The sequence below is a fragment of the Anastrepha ludens genome, chromosome 2 (assembly GCF_028408465.1).
Source record: "Anastrepha ludens isolate Willacy chromosome 2, idAnaLude1.1, whole genome shotgun sequence".
NCBI lineage: Eukaryota > Metazoa > Arthropoda > Insecta > Diptera > Tephritidae > Anastrepha > Anastrepha ludens.
This window is the reverse complement of record NC_071498.1, coordinates 51,508,509-51,528,561: the sequence shown is the minus strand read 5'-3', so window position 1 is coordinate 51,528,561 and position 20,053 is coordinate 51,508,509. Positions and strand designations below refer to the sequence as shown.

Genomic DNA, 20,053 nt, shown 5'->3' with positions numbered 1-20,053 from the left:
TTGCATGCTGCACGAATGTGATCTTGAGGTATTTGGGACATTCTCGTATAATCGCTTTTTTCAGCGCATCCATACTGGCATATTTTTTAGTCCTCACCTTGCTCTCCAAAATGGGCCAGATGGAATAGTCCATCGGATTTGTGTCTGGCGAATTCGAAATCCATTGTGTGGACGAAATGAAGTGTGGAACATGATTTTTTAACCATTCTTGGTTCACACGAGTTTTATGAAACAGTGCTGAGTCCTATTGGAACGTCCACGGTCTACGACCGAAATGTTTGCGTGTCCACTGCTCTAAAGCAGCTTCTAAAACATTTTCCCGATAATATTCACTTTGACACCAGGCTCGATAAAAACGATTGGAGAGCGTCCATCAGCGATCACTGCGGCCCAAACCATTACTTGCGATGGGAAATTGCTTCGAGTGGCCATACGTAGGCTCAAATTCTCGTATGAGCGTTCGGTCAAGTAAACATGATCGTCTTCAGTGTTTATGAACTGCTCAATTGGAAAATTTTTTTCATCAGAAAACACAATGTTAGGAAATTCGCCACGTTCGTGCAACCGCAAAAACTCCTTTGCTCTTTCGCAACGAACTTTTTTTTGCTGGGGTGAAAGATCGTGTACTTTTTGGAACTTGTAAGCCTTGACCTTGAGCTCATTTTTCAATATGCGTCGAATGCTGTCTTGCGATATTTTCAGTTCTTTGGGCATTTTTCTTCCACTTCGTCGTGGATTTCGTTCAAGCCGAGCCTTCACTTTCCGAACCATTTCTGGCGTTGTTGCGGTTTTTTTTTGGTCCACCTCCATAGCGTTTTGCAATGCTACCAGTATCATTGTAATGTGTTATAGTGCGATACACAAACATTTTATCCACTTTGAGATGACTGAGCTCACGAACAATGGCTGGTTGTGATTTTCCAGCCAAATATAACGCAATCATACTATTACGTTTGAATTCTATCACAGAAAAAAAGAATTCAACAAAACTGAGACGCAAATGCTTTTGATTGCTTATAAACAATATATTGAACTGTCATTAGAACAATTTTGACGTTGATTTCATGAGCTGTTTTACAGATACAAGCAGTGTGAAGTAGGTAACACTTCATATCGTTCACCCTGTAGTATCACAGCGACGCCTCTTTTACACCTCTTATTCCCACGCACAATAAATAATTAAATATATCCTAAGAAATTATTATTAAATAAAATAAAATATTCTCTTCCAAAATGTTCTATGTTTTAAAATTACTTTTTTTAATTTTTTCAGTTTATTTCTTAATTTTTTGTATTCATGTTTGACATGGAATCCCCCAAAAGTTAAATTACGCAAATTGAAGAAAATAAATCGTAAGGGTATGGTTATTCCTGAAACCCATGGTGCATAGGTTCAAAAATATTAAAACAAGTGCACGTTCAGCCTTTGGATTTGAATAACATACTATACATATATTTCTAACGTAATAGAGTATTTGGGAGACCAGATGTGGTTTTCGGATGTCAATATCCTAGTCCAGTTCTTTTTTTAAATCTCGCAATGTTACAGGGTAAAAAAAAACTAAATAACTGATATTTTTCCCTCTTCTACTTCTTTTAGGGTGGCCGTAAACAATTGAATGAAAATGAAACGAAATGAATCACTTGCAAAGAGTCAGCGAAGTGGCCACAAGCCAGGAAACACAGCAGCTGTGAAAATATGTTGATAACTTCCTAAGGTGTGATGTATGAGGTTGAGCCTCCCAGAAGTCACTCTCTCACAAAAAACGAAGAGAGTAGTAAAAGTGGCGCATGCAAAGCGTACTTTATTTTGCATGCAATCAAAACTATGTGTGTGATTTCAAGATCTGGACTTTCAGTATGATTGTAAAGTAGACAGAAAAAAACATTAAAAACATGTGCACGAATAAGTTTACGCTTTGTAGTAGGTAGTAAATGCTGATAGAAATATGTTCGATTGGCAATCTAACGAACTTAGAGATTACAGAGAAGAGTTCGCAAATGCAATAGATACGTATGTAAATGCAAGTTTGAATAACTAACGAAAAAATCAAGCAAAAAATGCATAAAACAATCATAAATTTAGTTAAGATAAGTTAAAATTATCTGCAGTACGCGCATACTAAAATGTGGACAAAAAAAAACAAAAAACACAAAAAAGAAAACAATTTAAGTGAACTTTTTTGATTTATTTAAAGGAGCCCGATTCCATATGCGATTAGGTATATACACGCAAAGCAAACACACAAACATACTTAGTTAAACAAATCTAAAATTTTTAGCCCTACTTACTCTGAAAACCGAACAAAGAAAACCTAGCTTAAGTGAGAGTAAACGAAGAACTAAAGTAATAAATTTGTATTCAATAAATTAACAAAACCTTAATTTAAAGCTCTAAAAGTCAGACGCTAAATTCTTAAAAAAGAAAAGTTTCATTTGTTTAAAAGAAGTCACTAATTTTAATATTTATGCATAAAAAATTATTTTACACCTACAAGTATATGCAGTAATGAATAATACACTTTTCAAAAAAAAAGAAGAAAAAAATATTATTATTAATAAATACATTTTTGCATTACTTAATTGTATTTATTATATTGTAAGTAATATTAAAAACGAATTTAAATGTAGTTACAACATATAATTTCTATTTTATTATTATTTTTTTTTTTGATGTAAGGATCTCAGTAATTTTTTAGGTATTTAAAAGGGTATTAAAAGTGAAACTTCATTAAACAAATACCAGAAAAGAAAGTAACCAAATATTTCTTTATGCTTTTGAGATTTAAGCAAAACACATTATAACTTCGATATTTATCAAAGAAGACACTCTTCGAGCAAAATAAAATGATTCTAAATTTATAAGCAATTTAAAGTTTAACTATCGTAAAAAATTATCATGAATATCGATATTATTCTACGCATTAGCACACTCAACTATACATTTAATAAACGTTTAAGTCAAATTTAGAAATTAAAACTATGAAAAAACATTTTTTCATAAACCTATTATAATAAAAAAAAAATTATTTTAAAACCTCTGAATGACTTGAAAACTAGTAAATAAGGGCGAAAGTTAAGTTTCCATACTCATAAATAGGCATTAATGGCAATCAGTTTGTCACTGAATGACTTTGTAGTTGTAGAAAAACAAAAAAATTTCTTTTAATCAAGATTTTTGTTTTTTAAATTACACTATTATATAAATATTTTCTTCAAAAGTGGCATCTCATTAAAAAGATTCACTAAATACGAAAATTGGTTTCATTCATTTTTCCAAAGAAGATTTTTCACAATGTAGGCAAAAAATCAGTTTTCTATGCCTTTTTTGCAGTTATTGCCAAAAAAAAATCCAGAAAAGCTGATAAAACTAACATCTAATGGATATTGTTCGAAATCTCGTTTTCCTGTTCGTATTCGAAACTCGTTCCGCCGCTTCGCGTTCATATATTCTTTAAGCGCTTTCGCTCCGCCACTTCTCTGCTTGCTATCTACGAGCATGCGCTCTGCTCACTTCATGTAAGATTTGCAGATGAAAGCAAAAACAAAGTTATCGAGTAAGATTCATCGCTAACGAGTATGGTATTTGTGGTTCATAAAACTGGAATAACTCATTGTTTTTTGCAATGCTACCAACTCTCTTTCAAGAGACTGTTAAACTATCAGACTGCGTTCATGCAGAGAGACTTTGCTTTAATTGTGCGAAATCTCCTTTGGTGTTCTCACACAGCAACTCCGGTGCTTGCCCTTGTTTCGTTTTTGGTTTGCAGGCAACAACACCATTGAGAACAAAGAGGACATGAGCACTTGCTAACGCGTGGCGAATCGAAGAGACCTTTTGTGTCCATCGGAATAGTAATTTTTGCGCTTCAGACGTTTAAATACCAAAAATAAGCACTTTTTCAAGCTTTACCGAAAATTTTTCCATTTTATTTCTTCTTAATTAATTAATATAAGGAAATTAATTCGATAAACAGTTTTTAGTTTAAGATTACAATTTGTTTTTTAATTTAAGATTAAAATTTGTTTAATTTAAGATCAAAATTTTAATTTTTTACATTATTATATTTATTTATTTTTAATTTTTTTTTTTTATTTTTTTTTTATTATTTTTTGTTATTATGAAAATATGATGCCTAAGCCCGTTCAAATCGGATAGAATATGTAATATGTAAAAGTTACGATAAATTAAATAAATACAGTCAATAGTCACTCTCAACATACAGAGAATCGATAAAAGATACAAAATCAGCAAAGAGGCGGTGTATAACTTTCGAACGATATCCATAAAAAACTAGTTTTGCTCGCTTTTCTGGAGTTTTTTTTTTTTGCAATAACTGCAAAAAGACATTGAAACAGATTTTTGCCTATGTCCTTAAAGCGCTTTTTTGGAAATATATATGGGACATATTTTCGTGTTCAGCGACTGCAAATCAATCTAAAAAAGTTTGTTTACGAAGTACTTTTTTCATATAAACTAATTTTATTTAAAATTTAGTACTTAGAATTTAGTACAAAAACTCTAGATCTTTTGTATTTAGTTATTAATGTTTGTATGACTGCTTAAATGCTTCTACATTTCGTAGCTTGTTTTAATTTCATAAATTAGGGTGATTCACAATTAAATGCAAACAGCCTGGCAATTAACATGGCAGGATAACAGCAAAATCTGTATGCGCCAAATGTTAATGTCATGCCAACATTGTGAATTGCTCTAATTTGTTAATAATGATGGATAGCATTTGAAAAAATTTTGAACAATTCAAAAATTACATAATTTGTATACTAATTAAATTCAATGCCTCTGCTAAGTATGTACTTTTTTCTTTAAATTATAAATATGTTAGGAGCAATTATTGTATGTAAGGAGAAGATCTTACTAAGAACGCATCATAAATGTGCTATGGTATAAAGTATGCGAAATGAAATGTCAACTGACTGCGCTGACCAAATCAGACGACGTATATTCTGGCAAAATAAGAGTTTATCATTCTTATGACCATTACACTGCTTTACAAAAACCAACATTTTTTCTGTCCTATGAACCAAATATACTTTTTCGGAAAGGGGAGAAAAAAATAAAATCACATGTGTATCGGCGATTGATTTTCATGTACACGTCAGAGTTTTTTTTTATGTATAAAATATAGAACTCGTAATCCGAATGTATGAAAAACTTTGGATCAATTTTTAACCCTTTTTCCGTGATCCAATCGGGGTTTTATATCTCTATTGTAATGCGGAGTGAAATACCTTTCTTTTGATACCCACATCGGCATATCTCATGCAATTTTTTTTTTTAATTTCGAACAGGCCTGTGAAACATTGTCAGTAGCAACACCTAGGTGAAAAGTCTAGAAATGTGATACACTATCTGTGTGCCCAATTTTATTCAAATCCGTTAAGCTAATCCTGAGATCGTGTAGCTATAGAATTGCTCGTTTAAAGTTATAAAATACAAAACAAAAATTGTAACGTGTACATGAAAATCGCCGATACACATGTATTTTTATTTTTTATCCCCTTTCCGAAAAAGTATATTTGCTCCATAGGACAGAATGTGTGTAACGCAGTGTTATTAATGAATTTTTTAGAAAAAAAGGTATTTTTCGATGAACACATCATCTACACCTTTTTTAACATAACAATTTTAACATAACATTTTCAACATACATTTTTTAACAGAAGCCCGCTTATGTTACGCTCACCAGCTAAAACTTTGTTGCGTCTTGATTTCGGCAAACCCGGTTATTTTAGCAGGAAATTTGATACTTGGAAGCCTGGAGTATATTAATTGGCTTGAAGTGTAGAGTAACACTTATCGCCCGTCACACAACTGAAAAGAGAACGTGAAGCAAGCAAATTTTGAGAGAGAGCACATCGGATGCAGTTAAAAAGTACTGAGTGCTTTTCAGGAACTGAGAGTACTATTTTCTGTGCTCACCTAACATGTCACATGTCTGTAGTATACTTTTTAATACGGCCCGATTTCCTTGATCGATCTAAAATTTCATTTTTTCATCTAGCATATATGTACTTTGCTGCTTGGTAGAGCAGAATTTCATCCACGCTCAAGTTTTCTTTCACTCCTCCTTCCACTCTTGCAAGTCTTACTTATTTAATAAATACATATTCTTTGTAGTCGATCTGAGGAGGAAAAGTAAAATTCCTCATATTTTGTTGTGAGTGAATTATTTTCACAAAATGCCAAACAGTTTTTAACACTGCAGCTCTCTCCGTGAAATATTTGTGCTTCACATATTGAAATAGTATCCTACTAATTGGGTAATACTCTTACTCTTGTTTTAATTTGTTTTGTTGGTGTTTTTTCTCAGAGCATCACCTGACGCAAAAAATTTACCATGTTCATAACATCACCTGATAGTCCACGTATATTCTTGCCTTTGATTAAGAGTAAGTTAATCAAGAATAAGCAGTATTTTCTTAAGGATTCAACCATAAAAATTTATAAATCATACATTCAATGAATCCTCTAATTTGTGCAAATTAAATAAAATCAAAGTTTTCTGAAAAATTTGTAGTATTTCGAATTTTGGTAAGGTAAAATGCAAGTTCGAAATGGCTTAGAAATCGTGTTGATTTTTCACAATTTTCTCGCTGACTGAGTTGAGTGTTTTCTTCCACATAAAAAAATATCAAGCATTCGTTGTGCAATAGTTATTAAACGCACAGCACCTATATACTTACTGCGTTTCTGATCTACTCGTGGAGCATAAGTGATGTAAACACACAGGATGTGTATAATTTCCAGTTATGCGAACTCTTAGGAAGAGAATTGGAACGACGAAGATAATAATTATTTAGAAGTAAGGTCACACTAGTGGAGGAAGACGACTAATACACAAATAAATAAGTTATCAAAGTTATCCATCATTATTTCTACAAAACACTCAGTATTATGTTCTTATTTTAAATTCCAATTGCTTTAGTATATTATGTGCTGATTAGCTAGAAATGCTATAATATTTGGTAGTCTGAAAATTTTGGTCATCACTTGTTTGTGCCGTAATAAAAGTAATGCTCAGCAACTGGGAATTTCTCCAAATCGGCGCCACATTTTAGTTTTCTCTTATGAAAATCTTTAAAATGCTGAATAATCTGCTAAAAACTTTGAGGTGTTTTCGATCAAAAGCAGTGCCCAAAAAAGAGTATGAGCAAGATATGGAGTTTTGAAAATTTCGATACTAGAGCTAAGCCAAGCGCCAGTCGACATAGCGCTCAATAAGTTAGTAAATTAGTGGAAAAATTTGAGGAAAAATATTCGTAGAATTGGAAAAAAAGAAAAATAATCAACGTCAAATACTTTTCAAAGTGAAAAATTGAACGTACGGATTTTTTATCTCACAAAACTCAACTGAAATGGAACGAAATTGAATTGTGTTCAAACCAAATGATAACTGGATGAAACTGTTGAGAAATGCAAGACTTATAATAATGATTTACAAAAAATCAAAGCACGAATGAAGCCACGAGCCAAAGCTTTTCAAATACCTTACAAAGGCGAGAAAATGGAAGCAAAAGCTGTGTAACTTTTTGTGTGATTGGAATAAAAAAGTATCTTAAGAGTAGCTACCGAACATTCGAAGATTCAATTTGCCACCTGGTTCGACTCTTACAAACTAATCCACCGAAAGTTTAGCTACATACATTTACATATAATTTCCAATGAGCCTTAACTGCAGCTTACGCTCAACTACAATTAAAATTTCACTCTTTTATATGACCAAATTCATTTGTAATTGTAAGCAAACATATAAACTCTCTCCCACGCTGAAGTGAAAATGTTGATTTAACAGTAATAGAATAATAGCAGCATTCCAAATTCAAAAATAAATTTAAATAGCTATTTTTATGCCTAACCGGGCAAAAAAAGTGAGAATTTTGATCACAGAATCACTTTTTCTCTTGTTTTTAGCATAAATATAATATGTATATGTCTGGTAGATATATATGAATATACACATACATACATACATACTTATTATACCTATAGTATACGACTACAATACACTTTCCGTTTCTTAACATAAAAATGTGAACAGCTCTGTTAACCATCTGTTGTCAGCAAACCACAAATGTAAACGAGCTGTTTGAGTTCACTCGAAAGGCTTACTATTTCTGAAACTTGACAGAGATGACCAAACATCCAAACACGCTTCAAAAGATGTGCGCACTAATTATAGGTATACAAAATGTTCCACATTCAGCAATGGATACAATTCAATCTATTGAAGTGTATAGATTGCTACAGAAAGAACGGCGTATTATATCAAGACAAGGCTAACAAAAACAAAAACATCATATAACTACCGCTTAGATGAAAGCAAGAGAGCAGGACTGGAATATTTTGATGAATTTACAGTTCATTATTTGTTTCGGGCTGTACAAATCCTTCTTAATTCTGCGAAGTTAAGACCAATAGCGGCCTGCAAAAGGCACTTGAACCAGTTTTTCGTACAGAAAACACAGCAGTTTCACAACATGATGAACAGATTTTTAAAGGTCTACTACGTAGCAGGCCATTATTCGGCTCTGCGCGAATTTGACAGATATGCTGATGTCACTTGGGATGTGTTTCACAAAATGCAGCTTGTGGGTATCCCAAGTGAAGTGGAATCCAAAGTTCCCCTAAATTTTTTTTTTTTCACCATTTCTATCAAGCAAACCTAGTAATCTATCATCCTTAGTTTCACAATGATGGAATTCAATACAAGCTTGCAAATAAATTTGAATTTGTGTTTCTCGTTGGAAACCAAAAAGTTCCACATTGATGGTATTATGGCGCTCCTCGATAAGTGGCAAAATTTTAGCAGTTATTTTTCATTAAAAGAATTGCATTAGCAAATCAAATTTGTGACCAACATTTTTGGACTGCTCAATAAAAAAGATATAACTTTATTGTTATTTATTAAGAAAAAAATATTTTAGCTGCATATAGAACCACTTACATAAGCACAAGTACGCAATTGGGTGTGCCATGTGGATTTTTGCTAGTCCTACTGTAAAGTGTGTATTGCTACTAGTAGAATTGTCAACTAGCAAACAGTGTATACATACATATACGAGTATATGTATGTGAGTATGATATAAGTAAATAAATATAAGAAAATAATTTTTTTTAAGCAAATATGCAGACACATTTTTGAAAATTTTCCTCGTACGTCTCCTATTGGGGAGAATTTTAAAAATGCCTTAAGAGTAACTATAAATGGAAAAAAAAAGTTATATAAATGAATTGACGCCATATTAACATTAAGAAAAAATGAATTAATTGAATATAAATATAATTGAAACAAAACCTCCTGAGTATGTCTTATTTTTCGCTTTGCTAAAAATAATGAGCCCAGATGTACTCAAGATGTTTAAAAAAGTAGCACCTGAAAAAAAATGTTTTTTTCTTTTAATGATAAGGGATTTAATTTATTCATCTGATTTAAGACTCTTTATTTATGTAAATCAACAAAGGTATGCTTAAGTTGGCGTTAATAATTAGGAATAAAAAGGTGTTTATGCATCCCTTTTACAGTTATATGATAATATTTATATATTTTCCTGTAGTTCCTAGGTGGAACAAAGGACCTCGTATATAGATGAGTACTCTGCTTATAAACTCTTTATATAAAACGAAAATATTTCATATAATAAACTTTTTTTTTACCACGAAACTTCTTAATGCCTTTTTTATTACTTTTACATTAGCACCTAATAATAGATAATGTAATTTAATTAATTAAAATAAATATTAAAGTAATGTGCTGTTTAAGATAAAATAAAAAAACAACGTGAATATTCAAAAAACGATTTACGCTTAAAACAAGGACGTGAAAAATTTTATTGAAAAATTTTTTAGGCATTTAACTTTTCTTGAAAACAAAAGCCTCTAACAAATCCAAATCCATGAAAATGTCGAAAAAAAAAATTAAACCAAAATAGTATAAAATGAACTTAATGATATTGTTTCACATTTAAAGTGTACAACTAGCAAAGTTATAAATAAACCTACAACAAAATTTTAACGGAAGTTTAAAATTCAAAGTATTTATAATTAAAAATTTAAACAAACCCCTTAAAAATTTACAAAACGAAATTAAATGTAATAAATGTTTTTTAATTCATTAAATGTTAGTTATAAAACCCAAAAAAGAAAAACCACATAAATCTAAGCCCTTAAATTTAACAAAAAAAATTAAGTAATCTTGTGAAAAATGCTAAACATTTACGCTTAAAAGGGTAATAATAAATATGTAAACGTAAAAGATGGTAATTTACACTTTTCCAAAAGTTAAACAATCAAAACAAAAAAAAAACAAAACTAAAATACGAATAAACCTCCTGTCAGGCATTGGAAGCGCAGGTCGTTTTCACTGGCTTGACGAATAATATATGCAAATTATTAATCAATTCCTTTCTCAAGGCAATGCGATACGAGATTTTTAGGTAAATATGTACATACATATATTAAATAAGTAATTTAAGTTAACACATTTGCACTGTTCACTCATAAATAATAACAAAAAATTAATTTTTAAATGTAAGCAAGTTTTTTTTTAGTTTGATTATATTTCAATATAATAAAAATTTTCGCAAAGAAGGGATATGAATTATCTGTCTGTAGTTAAATGTACTAATTTTTAACTACTTTACTAGCAGTTTTCCTTGCAGCGCAACTAGTTCGTATTCCAAGCAGAAACTGGTATCAAAAATTCCGTAATGTCCTACAAAATGTGGATCATGAGCAGCAAACCATTTAAAGAAAGAATCAAGAAACTGCATTAGTATTACACTAAGTTAATCAACTACTTCATAATACACAGAAAAATCAGATGATTGACTGCATCACCATTTATATTCGTCTAATGCCCACTGCGTGCATCCTTGCAGCCTGAAACGTGCTTATTCATAGGAAATAATTTTTGTTTTGCATACACCTCTAAGACCACTTGGCAACTGGTACACATTTAGACCCTCTCGAATTACTTACAGTATAATTTGTTCCATCATATACCAGCGCATAAACAGGAATGCATACACCTACGTCCACCTAATGGTATATAAATACATACCAGCAACAGCAGTGATTGAACAAATCAATATTTTCTAAAGAGTGCAGTATAAAAAAAATATTTCATTGATATTTTTACTCAATGCTCATCGGCTAGCTTTGTGCACAATACGAGAAAGAGATGGAAAGAGTCTGCTAACCTATTTGAAAGGGAGTACACATGACTTAGTAGAGAGAGGGCGAAAGTTTCAGAGAGAAAGAGAGCACACATGGCTTAGGGAGCAAGCGAAAGTTTCTGAGAGAAAGAGGAAAAGCTCAACAGCAGTTTTTGTGCAGCCAAATTTTCTATGCAAGTTTTGTCGGAAAAGTTGACCGAAGCTGCAGCTCTCTTCTCCTCAATTTCTTTGTGACACGAGATTCATAATTAAACTCTTGATTTTTTCAACCTTGTTGTTTAATAGTCACTCTTTCAAGATATACCCTATGATCAGAAAGTACCGGGAATGTTCAATATAAACGAACCGCGCACGTGGCAACTGGTCCATATTTTTTTATGTTGGTAGGACTGTAAGACCCACATCTGTCACTTTTTAGCGCCCTAGGATCATTAGTGTCTGCCTGGCCGGCCGAAAATGTGGAGGAACAATTCTTGGATTTTGCATGATGATAACGCGCCATCGTACCGAGCCCAAATTGTGCTGGATTATTTGACCAAATACCAAGCAAATACCATCGTGTAAGCACCGTATTCACCTGATATGGCCCCGTACGTCTTCTTTTTGTTTCCCAAGTTGGAGTTACCACTTCGTGGAAGGAGATTTCAGTCGATAGAGGAGATCAAAGAGAATGCGCCATCCCTTCGTCGGACTACCAGGGTACACGGAGGACTGGGTTAACGTTGGCACATGTGTGTTGCTTCAGACGGGTCATATTTTGAAGGATTTGCCTGAAAATTTGCCTGAAATTTAACTCAGTTTTGTTTTATTTAAACATTCCTGGTACTTTCAGATCCTAGTTTAGGTAATTGGGCTTAAGCTAAGTTTTTGAACAAACACGATGTTGCCAAGTCCTTGCTAATATAATGTAATAAAAGGCGTCTTCGATTCGTCAGTTCTCTGCTCGGTATATTAGGGCTCTGCTCACTTGACGAACAATTTGCACGTGAAAGCAACAACACAGTTAGCGAGCCTCTAGCGCCTCTAGCGAATATGATTTTAACTCATAAATTTCACCATATTCAATGTTGCTAACCCTCTTAGCCGTCTCTCTTAACGCAGTCTTAGAACTAATTTAGGCGATGACTTTTCACCCTGTCTTTTTCACATTTTCTTTTAAAGAAGTCTTCGAAAATCGTCGTGCTTTTACACGATGAATTTTTGCTTGCGGATTTTCTTGTTTGTGTTTTGACGTTTAAGCGAGCAATTTTCTTTTGTCATTCTTTTGTTGAAGCGCGAGCCCGAAGTGCATTTGAATAATGTCAATAAAATCTCACGTTTTTGCTGACCGGCGAGCACGCCTCCTCGGTTGACTTATCTACGCTTTTTGCCACAAAGTTCGACAAGCATGACTATGCACACAGAGTGAAAAGTCAACGTGTAAATTGGCTCTTACAAATACTCATTAAGTAATACTCATATTCTCTCTCTCCCTCTCTCTCTCGCTTTCTTCATTCTACATATACCTGCTCATTCCCTGAGCTACTTAACTAGAGCCGCACTTTTACGGTACTAGTGGATTTCGCTGGAAGAAAATTCGATCGTAGGATCGCATAAAAAAGTAGGTATCATTTTAAAGAAAGATTCAAGTTGGCAAAAAAAACGGTAAACTAACAATAAAACTACCTAAGAGCAAAAAATAATAATATTGAATTTTGAAAGAAAATTGTTTTTTTTTTTCAAAACTGTAAAGAAATTTTACCAAAAAAAATTGTTTCCAAATTTGTTTTTCCAATTTTCTTTATTCAATTTGCTACCGCAAAGTACAGCAAACATTTTACGGAGAACATTTATTTTTCTCTTAGACTACCAATTATTTTATTTACAATCCAAAGACATCATACTTCAAAAACAAAAAAAATCAAATATTTAATGCCCCCTCTCTCTTTTGCACAATTTATGCTACTGCATAGTAGAACATCTTCTAAAAATTTCATCAAAATCGGCGTAATGAAGGTTTTAGGCGGCTACCCTTGGCTGATGCATATATTTCAGCGCACTATCTCACTTATTATAGCATTTTCACTTAAGTGGAAAAGATAAATATATGTTCTAAACGAATGACAGAATACGAGATTACGCAAAAACCAAAACGCAAACCAAAAAAATCTGAATTAACAGAAACTCTACAACTATGTCAGTTCAATAGCTTATACTGAGAACCGAGTGGTAGTACCACTATGTGCGCATCCTTCTCTATTCTCTCAACCATGTATCCTAAATATAAGCAACCACTCTTCTTCGGAGAAAGTATTTTTTTAGAATTTAACTATCAACATTAAACGTTCTCTCCACTTGTTCTTATTGCAAAACAAAACTTCTTATTAAATAACAAAACAAAAACAAAGGTAGGTACGAATAAATATAATATAATTTGTTTTCTATTTAAAGTCTTACAAAAAACTTCATTTAAATAGCAACTAAGAATAAAAGAAACCAAAATTCGTTTATAAAATAAAACCTTAGATAATCATCGTAGACAAACCATAAAAGACTATACCTACACTCTTACTCGCAATATACCGGAGAGGAGTAATGAGAAATGTAAAGAAAACGCTATACGCTTACTATATATTTAAATATTGTAAATGTATTTGAACTGTCAGTTATAGTAGATTTACAAATGAATTGATACAGTCTGGTTAATATTAAATAGAGTAGTCTTAATGATAAATGCGCTATGGGAATATCGTAATGAATGCATATTCGCACATTACACATACACACCCACACATACATACTCTCTCTCACAGAAATACGTGTAATTAGTTATGTGAGCGTTAGTTGGAAAGTTTCTTAATACAAAAAGCGCTCAAATGTAACAGTAATTAATTTAAGCTTAAACTATAAGCGAACTCTGTCTATCAACCTCCCAAATGGAAACGCTTCTAATAAAATACGTACAAAAATACGTATATTATTATGTAAACACATCCATATGTGTTGTTGCATTCATATTTATATACTTAGCATAAGTGATAATTTTGTAAATGTAATTATATTTCCTTCACAAAATGCAAAATTAGTAAATATTTATATTAAAAACAAAAAAAACAATTATTTAAAATTTTTAAAAATTTGATACTTGCTTGAAGGTTTTTTTGTTTAACAAAAAAAAAACTAAAAACATTATCAGAAGCGTGTCGTTAAGTCCCTAAATGTATGCTGCTTCCCGTTAATCAACCACTATCCTAGTAATACAAGCAATAATTCTTAGTTATTACCTATACAAATTAAGTCTCGCACTCAGAGGGTGGCACAAATGCTGGTACTATTTTTTTGAAAAATATTTTATTTTGGTGGCGGTAAATTTTTCCTACTCAAAATTTTAACTTTCGTTACTATCAAGGAATGAAATGAAAAATCTTACGCTCGATAAATACTCAGAAATATTCGAAAATCGTTTGTTGACGGAAGCTTTGAACGCGGCGCATTTCCATTTCAGCACTATTCTAATAAAGAAAATGTTCTTACCTGTTGATCGCAAAACCTGCTCCTCAGTTATGGCATTGGTCATTCACAGTGAGGCAGTTTTGTATACATAGATGTCAGAGGCACGGCATCATTGGCACCATAATTGGTTTTTTTCCTAATGATTTTAAATTAAATTAAAGATCTCAACTTTGATGATTTTTAATTTCTGCGGTATATCCGCTACATTTGTCATTTACAACACCTCAATTAATCGAATTTCGGTAGTTATGTTATAAGCCGTTTTGACGCTGTCAATTGACATCTTCGAAGTTGCGATTTGACGCTGCTTCAGTTCTTTTCAAGGCATCGTCCTATAAAATGGTTATTATGCTGATAATTCACAAACGTTCTATACTTCTAAATAAATCCTGCGTAATCCATTCATGATAAGCGCCAGAAACTGTCAGCAAGGTTTTGAAAAATATGCCAGCCAAACTAACCGTTTGTTTTCACATTTTATGCAAAAGTGTCATAATCCAAAAAAAAAAACATTTTTTTAAATAAGTGCCAAGAAATGACTAGAAGCTCTTATTTTATACTGTGTAAAAAATTCATGCCGACATCAATTAGCAATACCTCATTAAATTCATAGGATTTATGCCCTAACTTTTATTTAGGCTGACAGAGTAAATTTTAATCTTTCTGGCCGTTTTTCTTGACATTAAAATTTTTTTTTTTGCATTACGACAGTCCTGCAGCATATGATCAACATGCTTATATAATGGGAATATATATATATATTTTTTTAAATAAAATATAATATTTAAAAATATATAATATCACAGCACATTGCATTTTCTTCATTTTATTTAATTTTTAAAAATATTCTTGCATTTTGACCACCCTGTGCTTACAACACTCATAGTACAACTGCAGAAAAATTGAATTGATGCTAATTTAAGCCTTATTAAATGTCTAAACAACAACAGCACAGTTTCACTGATTGTAAAATACCGAAATTTGTTGAAAGCAATTGTAAATTGAGAGCTGCAAACATATTTAAATGGTACAGCAACAAATAGACCATCTCCAATTACTACCCGGATATGTTATTGAACAATAAATAGAGATCTTAAATAAAGTTTCTTCCTCACTAAAGAAATCAATGAAGTTTTATTTATATGTAGAATAGTAAACAGGAAAAAAGGTAAGACGTTTATGGTAAAACATTGGTTATACGTCACGAAGCATCAAATGGCTTCTTCATAGCACTAGGCAAAATGCTACTCTTGTGTTTTCACTTCTATTTTACCAAAGCTGCTTTGCCTTCCCATATGCAGTTGCAAACCTTATGAATCGGGGATGTTGAAACTTTAATGCAAACGCACTCAGTTCGATATTTGATCCTAAATATCGACATAGGGGAAGTTGGGGAATTGTAGGTGACAATTTTATTTTGCGCGCAAATGTTGTTAAATTTGTGGATACAATAGTGTACATCACAATCTGACTTTTGAAACGGCTATTGAAAAAAAAACAGTCTTTTGAAAAATCAGAAAGCCCAACAGCAAAATGTTGCATTTGAAAATTAAAAAAATTATGAAAATTGTGGCTCTGCTTCAAAGTTTAAAAAAAAATGTGCAAAAATATTTATTAAAGATACAAATTATCAGATAAAATTAAGACATAAGACTGCGATGCAATTTCTGTATAAGATAACTTCCACCCAAGAGTGACAGAAACAACAATGTGCCCATCAGATAGTGCGCGACGTCGCATTGGTGCAGTTGTATGAGAGAGATGTGAAAATGCAAAGAAGAAAGCAAGAAGAAACTACACAAACAACATACGAATAAATTGCACAAGTGCGACATCACACACGCAGCGATTCTATAAAATTCGCTGAGAGCAAACTAGCGGCGCCATCTGCTTATTCTCTCCCTAATGACTTCAACCCGAAGGATGATAGATACCAGGTTAGCTGTTATTGTAGCAGAATGGAAGTGTAGGGTATATCACTATCGTCTTCATCTGGCTCATCTAAATGTAGGAAACATGCTGTTTTGACAGGTTGGGTCCAGAGTGAGATGGGTGTTAGATGAGTAAGTTTTAAAGGGCATGTGAAAAGGTGGTTAGTGTCGTGCCTTAGGGATGCCTTCACATGACAGGCATGTGTACGTTTGGTATGTCGATCATTCCCATGGCAGCCGGTTCTACGTTACCGGAATTACTCGGGTTTTTCCCGCCGCCCCAGCAAACTAGCCATGTCTAGTGAACAGTATACCAGGTTAGCTCGTTAGGTATGGTACAAAAAAAATTTTTTTGAGCGGAACTTTGGATTCTACGTCTTTCATTTTGTGTTTCACAAAATTTGGCTTTAGCTTAGGGAAACACAAAATGTATGACGTAGGTATATCTGTCAAATTCGCTCAAAGCCGAGTCCTACCTTCTAGGTAGTACACCTCTAAAAATATTTTCATCATGCTTCCACCCATATTGGCTTATTTTAAGTGAGCAACACGATCTCACATATTGTAATGAATGGGACTGTGCCGATTCAAACTTCGTGTTGGAATCCTACTTGGGAACAATGCAGAAGTTGCTTGCTTTTTCGATGTCGTACGAACTTTTCGCACCTTTGCGGCGAACGCCTTGATTTTAGCTCTCTACTGCTGTGGTTCCAATTTTTTACGCTTGCTATCGGCCTTACTATGCAAATCGGAAACATCTTGAAGCGATGTTAAAATGTTGCTTTGCAATGGATTTCAACTGCGATTTGTTGGGTGAAATCTGAAAAAAAATTATTCAGAGCAGCCATTCCAATAGTTTAATGCTCAAATTTTACAACAAATAGGAATACGCACTCTGAGAGAAAAAAACTACCAATAATTTCACACTCTTCAAAGCGTGCGTACACGGTATCTGTTTGCCCCCAGACACACAAAATTGAGCAAACTTGTGCCTGTATGTACTGTTGCCAATGTGAAAAGAATTGAGAAGTTGTGCTCAATAAACGACTGTTAACCGCCGCAGCCCATCAGCTGATTCTGTCAACTTTGCTGAAAGCCGAACTATTGAACACATCTCAAAACTTTTCCGCATTTAATTTTGATCGTACCAGCTGACTCGGAACGTACATTTACGTCGCACTGTGCGGCCGATTCCCGAAAAGCTGGCCAAAACTCAAAAAATTAAGTAATTGATTCAAAATTTCTTACTCGGGGGTTGTCGGGGTCGCCGAATTTGATCTTAAAATTTTGAAAATCCACCCCCTTCCACCCCTATTGGCCACCCCCTCACGTGAAATAGCGCATATTCTAGAACATAATCAAGATGCATGTAAATTTATATGTTTTCGGGGTCGCTAATTAGCAAGTGGTAGCAGCTGAATCTTGTTTTATTCAGTAACCATTACTTTTTTGAGTAACCTTTAATAGGTTTCAAAGCAGCATATGACGGCGTTGTATTACTATACAGTTTGAAAACTCAAATTTTATAAAAAAAATTGCAAAAAATGTATCTACGTATTGCTGCAGCTAAAAATTTTGTGTCGAGGTATTGATATGTACTAAAGATTTCTCGTATTTTACTAACCTTCCGAAGATGATTCCATTTGGTTTTGTTCAATTTACTCCTTACAAAATCTTTCAAATGTGTACAACTTTCACTATTCATCGACAGTAATACGATGCTCAAACGAAGGCCACGTTGCAACTGAAAATACAGAGGATACTTAGGGTACAGGACGTTGCTATGAACGGTTTTCACTACTCAAGGCATTACTGTAGCCAACCCAAAGACAAAAAAAACTCTATCTAGAAACTTTTTTTTTCGACTTTTGGCCAGCTTTCTGGGAATCGGCCGCACTGTGCGTCGGTGCGTGTCGGCACCATAAAACACTATGTACATATGTTCACATAGAATTCCATTAATGAGTATTTACAGCAATGATACACTATTTTCATAACGATACTTACCTGCTAGAATTTCTTAGAAGTTCATAAAAAATAGTTGCTAATATAAATAGACAAAACAGTACACTTTTTTTCGTCGTCTTCAGAAAACGGAAAATAATAGTCTGAAGGCGCAACATCCGAAAAGTTTAGCTGGTGTGGTAAGACCTCGGATTTCAGTATTTCTAAGGATGTCTGATACTGGTGGCCATAACTGAAGGGATTTGTTTATGATTAACATTCGGTTAGACCCCCAGTGGGCATGAAGTACCAAATGAAAAGATTTCTTGTAGCAGTGACCGACAGAAACGGCCAAACCTTCGTGTGCATTACTACCATGAAAAAGCAAACAGAACCGAACAGAAACCAAGTACCATTCGTAGGCAGCATAAAACTGTTGCTCCTTCCATTTGTGGAATAATAGCAAGGCGCACTACACAAATTGAAAGAGCAGCTGCTGCAAACATCTCAGAAAATACAACTACTGCGACAAGAGCGTTATCATGTTGTAGGACACCTTTATGCTGAGGTTTCTTTATGTTTGTGTGCTGTGATCGTTTAGCCTTCACTGCGTTCAAACAGCGCATTAATTTCATTCGATACTAGTACCTGTGATGAGTCTTCATCAAATAATGAATCAAACTCTGCAACTTCAAAGATTGTACGTCTTCCACCGCTTTCAAGGCTTTCGAAATCAAGCTCACTGCTATTGAGCGTTCATACCACTCAGGGCTTACTAAAGGATCTTTAAAAAATGCGTCTTTACGTTGTTTTAAACTAAAAATACGGCTCTTAAAAATTATATTTGAAATTATGATATAAAAAAGGTAACGTCCCGGAATTATTCACTTGGTTACTTTTGAAATACCCTTTAATTTAAAAGTGAACTTATAGGCTATACATTCGATTCATTTGCCGGGGCTGATATTTTTACTGGAACAAACGTATTTTAAAATTTCGCCAATGACTTCCATATTCTGGGCTCACAAAACCCACAGCAGAGAAAGCCGCTAAGTTAGCATCCCTACTCAGTAGACTGATGGCAAACATAGGGGGACCAATACAAAGTAAAGGGGAAATAATGATGTTTCCACGCTATCCGTTCTCTTATACGGAGGTGTACTGTGGGCAAATGCGCTAAAGGCTAATCACCGGCGTAAGCTTCTAGCATCGATACAACGAACGGCAGCTCTGAGAGTTGTGTCTGCCTACCGCAAAGTATCAGGGGCAGCTGTTCAAGTGATTAACGGTTCAATACCAATAGATTTACAAGCCTTTGAGGGGGAAAAAAAAGTGGGCATTAAAGAACGAGAGGTTGGAAGAAGGAATAAGCAAACCTACAGCGCGCAAAATAATGGACAAAACGACATGGCAAGACCGCTGGAAACACGGGCAGATGGACGGCCTCAGTGCAGACTTTAATGCAACCCAAAGGCTCTCTGTGCACG

General features: G+C 33.6%; 1 protein-coding gene across 2 annotated transcripts in view; it reads left to right on the top strand.

Annotated features, from left to right (window-relative positions):
- LOC128870963 (diacylglycerol kinase eta-like) overlaps positions 1 to 3,973 on the top strand; it is a 147,951-nt gene extending 143,978 nt beyond the window's left edge. The window contains exon 12 of one of the 2 annotated variants that reach the window (XM_054113293.1): positions 1,601 to 3,973. The gene's annotated coding sequence lies outside the window, so the exon portion shown is untranslated. The remainder of the gene's footprint in view (positions 1 to 1,600) is intronic. The other variant, XM_054113294.1, reaches the window with a different exon arrangement.
- Positions 3,974 to 20,053: the final 16,080 nt, after the last annotated feature.